The sequence below is a fragment of the Adelges cooleyi genome, unplaced genomic scaffold (genome assembly GCF_023614345.1).
Source record: "Adelges cooleyi isolate 19-005CV unplaced genomic scaffold, UGA_ACOO_1.1 ACOO_flye_CR_arks_rails_tigmint_CR_PRNA_23, whole genome shotgun sequence".
NCBI lineage: Eukaryota > Metazoa > Arthropoda > Insecta > Hemiptera > Adelgidae > Adelges > Adelges cooleyi.
The window spans coordinates 10,018,926-10,031,135 of record NW_026095893.1 but is presented as its reverse complement, the minus strand read 5'-3'; positions in this window follow the sequence as shown (position 1 = coordinate 10,031,135).

Genomic DNA, 12,210 nt, shown 5'->3' with positions numbered 1-12,210 from the left:
AATATTCATGATGGTTTATTTTAGTTCTATCTGGGGAGAAAAATTATATGTTTGCCCCTCTTAACTTTTACCCGGGAGGGACTGCGTGCTGCTCCTCCTACTCCGGCATCATTCAATACAGATGGCTTGGAATAGTAAACATGAACAGAATAGATTAGATGTTAATAGTTTGGAAATTCATTATTTATCGCCGCAATTTACATCTAAATTACATTATTACAACCAATTAAGTTATCAATATCATACAGGAATAATGCAAATTGAAACATTTTGATACTAAATATTGACAATAGAAATACTCATTAATAAAAGCCTGATATAGGAACCTACAATATAATTTATTGAACGTGGAGTATACTTATTGATTATTGCGGTAAGAACATAAATGATTTATGCAAACAGGTGTTTCAAGTATAAATCATTTTGATAAATTAGAGACAAGCTACTTGTATTGTATATTGAATCAGTATGAATGTCAAGAAATTATCATATCATGAGTTATTGGAACAATTATAAAATAAACATTTATAAAAAAAACTCGATTCCTTATTATTTATTCTATTTTATGACTTGTTACAATACACGATATTATAATATTATACACATATATAAGATGTTTTATGTTTGTTGGGAATTTTTTCAAATAAAGTTAGATATAACTCCTTGCGATTTGTTAAAAAACTAAAGAAAACAATAATTATTATTATTATTAAAATACCTATATTATTATTATTGCACTTAATACAGTATACCAGAGGTTTTGCATCTAGTAGGTAACTATATAAAATTATGTTTTTGTCTGGCGATTTTTATGTAATGATTAAAATATTATAGAGTAGTCTAAACCGTAACGTTGAGTTTCGTTCTTAGATAATATTATTATCGGCGGTAATGGTAAAAAGTGTTCAAATTATCGCTTCCCTCGTGCGACGCGTGGCTATTCGGTGGTGTTATGTACGGATCCGTTGTCATTTGTATGATAATATTAATAATAATTAATAATATTACTTCGAATAACGCGTACAACCGGACAAGACGAAGGAACAAAAGAGGTTCTTTAGGTTTTCATATGCGCGAAACCCTGATCGTATATAGCAGGTGTTAGTCTGTTCAGTCTCCGGTACGCTCCAAACCACCGCCGTCGCCAAAAATATCAATAACCCCCTGCACGCGAAAGGGGGTGAGTGAGAGCTATGTACCGAGGGCGTGGTCTACGGTTTGTTTGGGGCGTGCACCGCCGTCCAATAGTACGAGCAAGCGACGGTCTGGTCGATAAAGCTGTCGCCCGCCAGCCGCTCCGTGCCCCGTGGGTTTGCCGGCAAAGGGAAATACGCGGCGACGTTCGTCGTCTTAGCCGGGCTGCCGTCGTTTTTTGCCCCTTTGAAAATATTGCCGGTTTTCCAGTGCTATGCGATGGCAACGTTGGCTCAAGAAAGGGTGGACGGGGAGGAGAGGGGTAGGAACGGCAGGACGGAATGAATAATGGAAAACGCAAGAAAACCGACCTCAGCATCTGTGGCCCGTAAATAATTTTTGCCTGGAGATTAATGACGACGACGACGACGAACGGCGGTCCGCTTATAATAATAATAATAATAATAATAATAATATTCTTATGCCAACGTCGAACGCCGGAGAGGGGTGTGGAAATCTTAGGACTCCGCGATGATTTATCGTATCGACCGGCGCTGCATAATATAATAAGGCTGCCCGCACCCCGCCCGTACAGACGTTGTACTTGCCGTGCACTACCGACGCTAGTTATAATGTTTTGCTTCGGTCGTGCAGGGCGTTCAGCAAAGTGACGGGAAAAAGTCCCAAAAGGACTATACTAAGTTATTCGGTGTTATTATAGCGTGCAAGAAACGAGAACCGCATAAAGAAAACCCGCGCGGTAGGTAAAAAGGGTTATTCGACAACGGCGTACGTTGGCATCTTACAAAGTTTCCCTCATCTCACCGTAACAACAAATAATGTACCTAAATTAAAGCGCATAAAGAAAGGAGCCAGTAGGGCATTTTGGGTAAAACACGATTTGCTTTAAAACAATTGATTATTTCAACATTTTTTTTTTCATTATAAAAAACGTTTTAGTATTGTGAACACGAGCATGTCACAACCAGATTTGACCAACATTCGAATAATTTTCATCTCCACAAAGTGATTATAGTAAAGATTAATAAAAACATCTTTTATTTGTACATTTATAAATTTATTCTTCGGTATTTATAACTAATTTTATTCGGTATTCATTATAAATTTACAATTGTTTGTCATTTAATATTTATGAAACATGATTATTTTTATTTCCGGATAACTTTATTAATTCGTTATTTTTAATTTATTATTTTTAATTTATATGAAAGACTCGTCTTAAATCAATTTGTACATAGATAATATAAAATATAAATATATTTAAGATAATTTGTATTAATAAAAAAATTTACTTATTATTTAAATGTGTTTAAATCATCTAAGGTAATATTTCATCTATAAATTATCTTTCATCTGCAGATTTATAAATAACGTTAATCGCGAATACATCATATACATTATTAGTCAAATCATCAACAAATGACAAGTCGTAGGACTTAGGTCAGGCAAAATATAGAACTTTTAGGATTCTTGTACAAATCTTCAATGACTTGGTACGTCCTGAAAACTGCGAACCTCATACACATTTGCCTACCATTTTAATAAGTAAGGTTACTAAAAACATATTTATTTTAAATTTTACAATTAATGTTTTCATTTTATATTATTTGAAAATCATTTTATCACATATGTTATACTTTTACACATTTTTTTCAAATTGTATTTACTATTACTATTATAAACATTATTATATATTACCTTTAAGAATATACAAAATATCAAATACTGAACGTATGCTGTGTCGTAAGGCAATCTGAAAGTCGGGCAGTCCGCCAAGAATTTTAAAGAAACGGTTATTTCTCTCTTATACTAAAGGGTGTCCCAAAAATAGCGCAACCATGTTAAAAGTTGCGCTATTTTTGGGACACCCTAATAAACCGTACTTTCCTCTCTCAAAAAAAATGTAAAATACATATTTATATATTTTTAAAAATGTTTATCTATTTTATAAAATAAATGTTCGAAATTATTTATCGACCAGTCACTACTTTTAATCAATTTATAAAAGCACATTAAATAACCACTTGAATTTCTTGAATTTTTTAAAAAAAAAAGTTCAGAGAAAATCTTAAAAGTCTTGATTAAAATGTAGCAGTATATTTAAACCTAAAATTAAAAAAAAAAGAACATTTGAACACGTGTTATAGGTAAATACTATTACCTGGGTTTTACACCCATCTAGTTAAATTAACGTATCGTATTTTATACATTTATTTGTATGAAACGTTTTAAATTAGGTGCAGCAACATTAGTCATTAATTATTATTATAATTTTTAATGGGTTATAATCAGCAAAGATTTATCTAGATAAGTATAAAAGATAATTGGCCATAATTTAAAGTTTTCATACAGATAAAACATAAAAGAAACACATATACCATTTAGACAAAAAAAGTATTAATTATTTTTATTTAGATACAAAATTAGGCAAACATTTATAATTCATACGTGTGTAAAATAAAATATGTGTAATTATTTATAAAGATAACTTTTCTAGATAATGCTCAACCCTGCATGCAATACATTAAAGCTGGAGATGATTTTTAAATTAAAATTTAAGTACACTATTAAATCAAAATACTTTAGTAAAATTGACAGTGGAAATAATTTTTTTTTATAGTCTACCAGCCTGATATCACCAGCCCCCATATACTTTGTGCCCGCTATAATGAATCATTTCAGATTCATTAATTAAATCATCGACATTACAGCTTAATATTTTAGTTTAATGCATAAAACGAGAACATATAAGGTGCCTATAACTTACTATTAAAGAGGTATTGGGTTTGATACTCGTACGCTGCAAAACCCTTAACCCACGTTGTTAGCCCAACCACATACAAGCTCTACTTTTTTGTAGGAGAAAACACCGAAATAAAAAAAATACAATAAAAAACAAATATGCAAAGATTGAACTATTCTTATAATTTAAGTAACGTAATATAATTTATTTATTTAAAATAATTCTTGAATTTTCAACTAGTAGATATTATAACCATATAATTTTTTAATCCTAGATAATTCGGTTTAAAAAGAAAAATCATGGCCACAAAATGATAATTTAATAGCAACTTAGTAATGATTGATATACCTTCAAGGAATACTGACGTAATATAGTGAATCGAAAATACATTAAATACATTTTCATGTTTTTTATATTATATCGAAATTAAATGGTTAAAAATGAGATCACTGCAGTTGTTCTACATAATTCTACACATCGAATTACGTAAGCACACAGTTACTGTTAAACAATAAATTTCAACTTGAGTAATGTGTGGAATCATTGATTCGTCGTGTAACTAATTTTACCATTTCCTATTGGAACATTCCATAGTAAAATATTAAGCATAAAGTAATGATATATCGCCGCCCCGGTAGAACTCAACTGCAAAAGTTGAAATTTTACAGGAGTAAGAAGCAAAAGCAGGAGGAAAAAGCAAAATATTTTCACTAAAATGTTATGGGATGTAATTTTAATATAATGGGAATGCTTGGGAAATTATTACAACTACAGTTACATCGTTTTACTACCTTTTGCGTTTGGTATATGTAAACACATTGAAGCATTTAGCCTATTTTACCAAATTTTGCAGTTAGGTCATTGTTCTACCGGGGCGGCGATATGTTCTTCAATGTATTAATGTTAGTAATTAATAGTTACTTCAAAGTAATATAATGCATAATGCATTATAATGTAGTACATTAATATTCTCTAACACAAGCTATTAGCTTAAAAGAGATAGATAATCATGAAAACTAACTTTATGTTTTTGTGTTCTATGTAATTTATGATGGTTTTTAAAATAAAATAAAAAGTTATTAAATTTAGGAATAGTTAAATTTTAGCATATGACATTTAATTATAAATATTAAGCAATTTTGTTCGAGATCAAAGAATAATACCAAATAGTAATATATAGAGTATTACTTAGAACTTACTTACTTTTATTCAAGAAGTCCTAAACGTAATCACAGTTTGCTAATTGTATTAACAAATATTTTTCTTATACAATTTAGATTGCTGATGCTTATACTTCATACTTTGATCGCAAGAACAAAAAATTGTAGTACAAAAATGAATTATTAAGTACAATTTAACATGTAACAATAGTTAATTTACACTTTTTAAACTAAAAATTAGAAAACAAAGTTAAAAATACATCACCGTAAAAACAGTACCTTTCAGTTTTGCATCGGAGCTTATAAAAAATTATATTTCAAATAGCGATCTTGCAAAATTTGTTTCGCTCGCGTGACTTGATATATTGTTGCGTAATGTGAGCATCTTGGTACAAGTGATTGTCTTCGATTAGACATGATTTTATTCCCATACCTGTCCTCCTGGCCGACCCTTCTTGATTGAACCCTAATTTATGGTAAACCTAAAATAAGCCGAATGCCCCACGGCGGCTACTACTACCTCCGTGTCCTTGTTTCCACTTCTATCCCTTACGCTTGACCCACGGTGTTGTGTGACCATTGTCCCTTCCCGTGGTGCCGAACAACGATGATACCGTCACAACTAAACTATACTTAACTGTGGTCAAAACGACCATGCACTTTCACTGTAACGGCGTGCCGTCGCCACCGCTGACCTGAGTATATTATTATGTACACACCGCGTGCATATTATTAATCGCCGGCCAGCTTGACCACGTGTAGCTTTTGCATGCGCCAAGAAAATGGCCACCAATTGTTTTGAGCGGCTTGTCATTCCGAATGACTCATTCATAAAATATTACACAACATTTCAGATTGTCATCAACTGTCGATGAATTTTTATTTTATTCGTTATTCTACTTACACAAATTTACGAGGTCAATTAATTTTAGTAACATAAATTATATTATTGTAATATAATCGTATGAATAAATAACGAAAGTGCATCCAGGAACACGTTATTTCATGTCACACAGTCACTAATAATAATCATATTATATGATCTAATTTTAGGTTAGTATAATATATTATACATAATACTGTATTACTTTATATTATAATATAATATATTATTTAAAATGTAACGTATATATAGAGACTAGATAATTATTTTAGCTTTGATGCGGATGATGGTATTGTTTTTACAATGGTGTGTTTATTTTTTTTTTTTCTGGACAATAGATTAGAAAGGCACTTTATTAGGCCAAACATTTATGAAGTTCACGCCTCCCCTTCAAAATCGAGAAAAAAACCCAAAGAATATGTATACATATTTTTAAACTTAAAATTACGGCGTAATTATGAATTCGTCCTTATTTATTTGTATGAAATATTCTTTAGGTATTATAGTATCACCGATAAACGTTGATAAACTAAATCCAGATATTATACGGTTTTACATTTAATACACTAATTAACTAATATAATAAGTAATTATTTACTTAGTCCATTACAGTATTAATTATAATACTAAAATACAACTTTAAAAAGTATTGTAATACTAAGATCTTAACATTGGTACGATTGTAAAATACTGACAGGATTATATTCCATATTAGAATTTACTACATAATATTGTACGTCATAGTAAACATACATGAGCGCGTCTCATGTATGTTGGGGTTGTTCTTTAAGCTCAATTTTCATGCACGGGCAGAAGTCTAAATTAGTTCATGGTCTTGTGTCTTGACGACAAACGAAGTTCCTTATTGCGTGTAGATGTATATATACATTATAAGTTGGTAGATGATCAGACGGTATTATAAGGTTTTGATGAATTCTCATTTGCGGAAAATGTGTAGTGGTAGTAGTTATTTAGTGCCTGCGATAGAACGGAATTCAGCTGGGAGCAAAACGTTTTGTGATGCAAATACATAAGTTTGCCGACTCGTACAAAGAAAATGAGTTGCCGTACCGTAATCTTATTGTGTACACCGACGAAGTATGTGTGTGAAGTAAACAACGTTAGAAGCAACCGGCAAAGTCATTTGGGCTGCGCCTGAGATTTGTCCGTCAAACTTATACACTCTGTATAGCACTTGCATATTAATGAACGCACCGGTGTCTTAGCATTCGTCTATACTATTGGAAGACGACACGAATAATTGTCATCACATCCCTTTGAATCCTGTCTCTCGACGTTTGTTTCTCTCGTGTTTGTCTTACACTAGGTCGGCGTCATCAACGTATACCACGTCCTACTATTGTTATAAGCTTTGGCTTGAGTTTCAGTATTCTTATCTACAGTGGCCAACGAAGATTTACTAGTTAAAATATCTCCCAGTGAAAGTGAGACTTTAAAACTATTTTTTTCCCAAATAATTCATTATAATAGACTATGTATATTTTTTTCAGAATAAATAATAAATACAATAACAAAAAAAAACAGTAACTTTTGAAAACGGCATTTCTGAAATGGATGATAAAAGACAACTAGTTTTTATGATCTATTTTTGAGGTTATTGTATCGTATAAAAGTATAGACGAGATGATACATTTTTGTTTTATTTGTGTGCACTCTTCCATATAAGATTTAAAATGATTATATCTTCACAAATGTTTATTTGGTGATACCAATAGTTATGCAGTTATAACAGTTAGTACTATTAATAGAACTCAGAAGTATTATGCGTTGAAAAGATTCTAGCCCGAAATTTAAGGAATAAAATAAAACTGTATAAAGCCAGATCCTTAGTCTTTTGCTTTCTAACTCTAACCTTCCAAGACACAATACCGACGTGCTTGTATATTTTATGTGTTGTGTTGGCGCCACTTATTATTTAAATACTTTATTTTCAAATTTTGTATCAGCGACACAGCATCGTTATTTGTGGTAGGTGTATTTAGGGGGGTTGGGGGGGGTCATTCTCTGGCCATTCTAAATATAGAAATGAATGTGTCTAATAATGTAAACCAAAATTATATTATAGAGATATACTCCAAAGAAAATAGACATTTTCTAGTATAATTTAAAAAATAAATATATTTCTGTATTATTAAATAATATAACAAATAAATTTAAATTAAAATTGTATATTATGATATACTTGTATTTTATCTACCGATACTGTAGTGATCACCGATAGCATGAAATGGTGGAAGGGAAGTGTGGGGCGCTACCCCCCCCCCCCCTTAACAAATTTAACCATTCCACGCCTATGGATAAGACCACGTTGTCGTGTCGTTTCGGCCAAATAATAACCCAATTGTTTATTTTTTACTATAATGGCTATGTGTGCGGCTTATGTTTTTTTTCTTGGCTTATTTTGCATTGAATTAACAGCGCTTAGCCCAATAGTAGTATACGTGTAGAAGCAGAAATGTCAAACGATATTCCAATAAAAAGAGGAATGAGACAGTGATGCGTCCTGTCACCACTTCTATTTAACTTATATTTGGAATTCATACTTCGATAAGTTTTGAATGAAGTTAATGAGGGTATAAAAGTAAATGGTGAATGTATTAATAATATAAAATACGCCGATGATACAGTTGTAATCGCGAGTAATATGTCAAGCCTCCAACAAATTGTAAATAGAATAGTGGATGTAAGCGAAAGTTTTGGGTTGTCTCTTAATATAAACAAAACCAAATATATGGTTATTTCGAAAAAAACAAAATGCAAGAGAAAAGCTAATAATTAGGGGACAGCAAATAGAAAAGGTTAAAAAGTATAGCAATCTCCGTACATGGGTAAATGAGGACTGGGAACATGGGATGGAAGTTAAATGCCGGATTGAGATGGCCATTTGTAAAAATGTCTAAGATATTTAAATGTCATGATTTTTCACTGGGCACTAAGATTAGAATATTAAGATGATACATCGTCCCTATTTTATTATATGGGGCCGAAACATGGACATTAACTGAAACATTAAGTAAGAAAATTGAGGCATTGGAAATGTGGCTGTACCGTCGTATCCTAAATAGCTCAAGGACAGATCGAGTATCCAACGTGTGTGTACTACAAAGAATGCAAAAGGAAAAGGAATTACTGTGGACTATAAAAACACGGAAATTATTAGAATATCTGGGTAATGAGGAATAACCAAAGAAATGGATTACTGCAACTTATGCTTCAAGGAAAAATAGAAGACAAGAGAAGTGTTGGTAGACGAAGGATATCTTGGTTAAAAAATCTCGGGACTGGTTTAGTACAACCACAATTGAACTATTTCGTTCATCGTTAGAAATAGCAGCAATATTCAATATGGTTTCCAACATCCGAAACGGATGGGAACTTTAAGAAGAAGAAATTTATGACATAATGTAGTGTATAGTTTTAATTTAGTACCTGCTGCTATCTACTAATAATTAACGTGTATACAGAAATAAATAGCAGCTTGTTGTCAAGATTTAAAAAAATGGGTTTATTTATCGTTAAACTGGCCAACGAGACAGCTATAATATCGAAAAAAAGACAGAGTGAGCGAATTTAAAAGAGGTCGACAAAATTAAAGTAATTTTTGTTTTCTTGATTTTAAGAACTGTCCTGCGAGATACGAATATAATAAATAATATTATAATAAAGTATACTAAAAAATTTCAGTTAGCGTTTACCTGCTAACGTTATGCATAAACTCCCTTATAACTAAATGTTATAGCTTACGTAAATTCGTTTTTTATTCATCTGAAAAAACTTTATGATTATTGATTAAAATGTGTGTCAAAGCACCTAGATGTCGGTGTTTAGAGCGCTCAAATTTTTTATTTGTATTCTAATAAAAGTAATAAAACAAAAAAAGCTAAACAGACCTTTCAACATAATATTACATATAGTATGTGTGTTGAAATGTACGTTTGCTTTATCTCTCTGAAAAACTTTATACAGTCATAAACATAACAACGTCTTTACTGTGAAAATACAATAAATCTTGGACGGTTACTCATGCGTGTTGTTATTATGCCCGTGTATGCAGATTATATTCGGGCTCGTTTTAATATAAAATCAAGGGGATGAGGTAAACACGTGCATCCCTCCCCCAGCTGTTATTTCTCCTACGTTATTATAATATGTATGTATACCAGTGAACTTCAAGACCGCGGCAACGTAGATAGTGCGGATGACGTGGCGGTGGGGAGGATGCTCGCTCGCGCAATAATATTACGCACCAAGACATTCTTGGTTCCGGAAAATTGTGTTTCACAAACATACATAATACATATAATAATGTATATACGCTCTTGAACGCGGTAAGAGGTGCGTGTTTTTGACATTTATGTTCGGAGGAGGAGTGGAAGAAACGGGGCAAGAGAGACAGAGGGAAATATATACCCGTGTTTGTGTGTGTGTGTGTGCTTGTATATATTTAAGCATCCACGTTTATTAAACTTTCCTCGCCCACGAGCTCGAACCACCTCCTTCGCCGTAGTCTGTACACGTTGCTCGGGGCAAAACACACAGCGGTGAAAACCCCCAGAATTACTTTTGCTCGCTATATTCTATACTGTATTATACTTGTGATTCCTCGCTAAACCGCCAGTACACGTCTTGGCTGTGCCGTCGCCATTAAGGAAACACATCTGTTTTTCATTTGCCACCCTCTTGTGCTCGCAAAATGATCATATATAGGTTCACCGATGACGGCCGGAGGCGGTGTTAGAAAGCAGAGGAGCGGCAAACGCCGTACGTTATGGCGAGCTCTACCGAGTTGAGCAGTATATCCTCTTGTTCCTCCTATATGTGCACACATAAGGTGGTACGCTTTTGCCCCGCCAACTCGGACGAAGAAGGCGGTGGTTCTAAATTACAATAAGCTCTCCAGTTTAATCTGTTTTAAACAAGCTCGTTGAGATAAAGCCAACGTCTTATACCGTACACCGAATATCCTTTTACCTCGTGCCACTTCTTCTTCCCGCTTGCTCGCTTGTTCTTATCATATATTATACTACGTATTTCCAAAAGTACTTTATCCCCGTTTCCGTCTTATTACAATCGCTCGCCTCCCCCAAGGGGCCATATATAGTAACGGATAATATAGTATTTGCATTCGCAAATATCTTGAAAGCCTTTTAGCCCTGAGAAATGTGTATAGGCTCGTATTCTTGCATATTAATGAATCCAATACCACCACTACAGCCACCGTCGTGTTGTTGGAAAGTTTGACAAAGTGCCAGGTCGTGTACTCGCCATGGAAATTCTGAATATACATAGATATACTAGAAATCTGACGAGAATATTTTACTTGTACTAGTAATAACTGGTATTATTTTTAATTAATTTAGTAAAAATATTTATCAATATTATTGTTGTACTATAGTAAAATATAAATCAAACATTATCTTTAAAATTTAAAAAAATTGGTTAAATGAACAATGTTTTTTTTCGAATCAAAATAACTTTATAGGATTTATACTTGGTATATTAAAGATTATTTTTAGGGCAACCGCGATTTTACACAAGTCTATGAATTAGACACCAACGAAAAAAAGCTTCACCTAGTAATGGCATTAATATTTTCTTTATTCAACTTTACAAGACAAGTCATATTGAGAAAAACACCATAAAAATATTTTCATCTTAAAAATACGGCATGCTTTAGCTTTCTGAAAAATAGTTGAATAAGTTCCAAATTTAATTGTGGTATAATTTAGATATACAGTCAAAAACCCTTTAAATAGGATACATATCATATAAACCCTATTTTCGTGCATGTTTTTAGTTACTTTTTTTAAACTATTATATTTACTACATACCTAATAGATAATAGAATCGTATTATTGCATTACAAAAAAACGTTTAAAAGGCCTATTTAACACTTTTTAATACATTTGTATTTTTTTTAGAATTTTAATAAAATTGAAAACTATATTTATTTCTAATAATATGTTATATAAATGTACTATAATACAGAATACTAGAACTAATATTATTCTATCTATCACATCAAAAATTCGCCAAATCACAAAAACGAGTTTTTTTCGTATAAGGAATGGGTTAAAGCAATAGTTGAAGATTTCGCTTGACAAACGGTCTAAAATCAAATATACTATTTTGAGAAAATTGTCAAGCATGTAAAACTATATGAAGGGCGCAGGGGAAAAACGGTTGTTGTCACATTATGACAATTTTTTTTTTCAAATAGTTTTTTTTCAATTTATGCCAATATTTTT